We start from the raw sequence: 2,500 nt of genomic DNA on the forward strand, positions 1-2,500 counted from the left end.
CACATTGTGAGAGGTACTGGCGTCAGAAGGTGAGAAAGCAGGTACTCTAGAGTCTAGATCGACTTTCTTTTGTGACGCGACAAAGGCTATTCTGCCGAACATGTCTCTGGTACACTGAAGCTGTCTGACGATGGGATTTTGTGCCCTTGGGTTCTTCGCTCCCTGATTTGAAAATGTCTTTAGTTGGTTTCTCTTGATTGGCTTCTCAAATCTGTCTGAGTCTTCAGCACATTCTTGGATGAATGAAATGTGTCGCTTGTGACCTTCATTAGCGATATTTAGAAGTGACTCGGTGATTTCAGAGGTCGCGCTTTTTCCCGTACTAACATTGATCACATCAAGAGTATCGAGTTTGAATGGGTATGCTGATGTCTGGATACTCTTCATCAGTTTCTGTAGATCGGTATTATGTTGCCTTATGCGGCTTGCAGACAGTTCCGCCTGTGCATCATTTGTTCGTAGCATCCCGACCATACCGAATAAAACGACGATGAGCGCGGCTTGAGTACCTTTCGTGACGCTCCACTGGAGGCACCCACTGTAACTGTTGGTTGATGCCGTAAATCCCGTCTGCCTTGAAGAAGCATCACAATTGACCGTCTGCTCGAGGGTCAGGTCTATGGGCAGTCGGCTGAACTGGTTCTCTGTTCTGCGACACAAAAACAGCCCTTGCCGTAGCATCTCCATCAGTCCAGGGTGTGTAAACTCGATATTCAGTAAATCAAGCTGATATTTCGTCATCCATCTTGAGTAATAGTGGCGGTTTGTGGCAAAGAAGACGTCAGTCACCTGTGTAATCACCCAGATTAACAGGTCAACGTCATTCGTGCGGACAGCTCTGTCTATGATTAGAAACAAACCCATGTCGCCAACGTACTGCAACCAAAACTGCGCGGTTTTGCCCAACTCGCCATCTAGTCTGCTCTGCACCAACTTCCCGTCCTCATCTTGTACTGCATTAATGACCCAAGATTCAGCCATGGTGTCCATTGACTGGGTGTTGGTCATATCCACGGAATGAATCAGAGTAACCAATTCGTCGAAGTTCTCGTATGTGGTCAGAAATTCTCTGAAGTGAAGAACACGCAAGGCTAAGGCAAACATTGGGTGCAGATGTTTGCAGCGGTTGTAGTTTGTGCATTCGATGAAGCTACGTTCTGAGCCAGATGCAAATACGTCAGCATCAACCAGGAGCTGTGGTCCTCCGGATTCACTGATTAACTTTCCTATTGCTCTGAATAAACATATTGAGATATGGAAAACACCGAACAGGATGAATACATCATCAAATGTTGGACTTTCAGTGGATTGGATTTTCAAAGCATTCTTTACCACATCCAAGTCATAAGTCAGGACTCCGTACCTCTGCCCGAGCTGTGTCACTTTGAGGGTCTGGACAATGACATATTTGCTCGTCGGTGGCTCCGGAATGTTTTTCATGTAGAGGACACGTTGTTTATGGAGGTGGTCAACATAGAAACGACCAATGAAGCCGGCCCACATTGGAATATTTTCCATCTCGAGAGCATGTGCAGCCATCCAGATAAAGTCCAACTTTCTAGCGTTTTAAGACTTATCAGCTAAAGTAAATACACCCATGTTTTCGAACGTGAAGCGGTCCATGCGGGGTTTCTTCCGGTATGGCTCCAGTGCCGCACTTTGGACATTTACTTTTCGTCTTGGCTGCCGTTTGTGGGACAACACAGTGGGCATCGACTCCTCCGGAAACACTTCTTCAAGGGGTACTCTTATCCATGCGGGAATGGTTTGATAAAAGATACCCATATTATCGTGCAATGTGTTTGCTCCAGAAAGGGTATGTACGACCTCGTCGTAATTGTCAAACGCCAGATCCGCCAGTTCATCCACCTCAGCTCCATCCGGGCAATTGAGCTTCCTGTCGAGAATGGAATACGCTAATTCGGTCTTCAGCTCCTCGGTTGCCGTGTAGTCGATACAGTATCCGAGCCGATTCAAGATGGTCAATACATGGCGACTTCCGGTGCATGACTTCAGCGCCATGGCGATCAGAATATGCTTGACAGGTTTCATGGTGGCCCCTGCTTCAATGAAGAGAGCATCTTGACTGGCGGCATTAGCTCGGCGTTTAACAGCTTCTGAATGCTTTTTGACATTGGGACCACCAAATAGGACCCTATAAAATGTCTCGACCAATTCAGGTGGATTACCTTCACCCTTTTTCAGTGAGTCAATTGTGAGCGGATCGGGGAGAGGCTCTTTCTTCACTGACTTCAGCGCCTTCTGCATCACTAAAGTGGCTTTCGTTACCTGCCCTTCGTGTGATGACTTGAAATCGTAAACTGTTTCCACTGACGAATAATCAATGGCCGCGCTATAGACTATCACACCATATTTTTTGCTGGCTGATGAATTCATTATCAGTTGGCCTGCAAATCTCTTCTTCAGTACTTCGCCAAAGTACTGATTCACGGTGATGTGATTTTGCAACTCAAATTCTTCACACAGATCCAGATATCGA

At 46.5% G+C, this 2,500-nt stretch overlaps 1 protein-coding gene across 5 annotated transcripts in view; it reads left to right on the forward strand.

Moving 5' to 3' along the window:
- The window catches only part of GDF11 (growth differentiation factor 11), a 242,688-nt gene that overhangs the window by 109,093 nt on the left and 131,095 nt on the right, over positions 1-2,500 (forward strand). Inside the window, exon 3 of one of the 5 annotated variants that reach the window (XM_085869285.1) lies at positions 1-2,500. This exon is cut by the window's left edge and continues 1,252 nt beyond it; it is cut by the window's right edge and continues 97 nt beyond it. The exons of the other annotated variants lie outside the window; for them this stretch is intronic. The gene's annotated coding sequence lies outside the window, so the exon portion shown is untranslated. 5 annotated transcript variants of the gene reach the window in all.

The sequence above is a fragment of the Eptatretus burgeri genome, chromosome 2, assembly GCF_056783735.1.
Source record: "Eptatretus burgeri isolate ZD-2024b chromosome 2, Ebu_testis_v1, whole genome shotgun sequence".
Taxonomy (NCBI): Eukaryota; Metazoa; Chordata; class Myxini; order Myxiniformes; family Myxinidae; genus Eptatretus; species Eptatretus burgeri.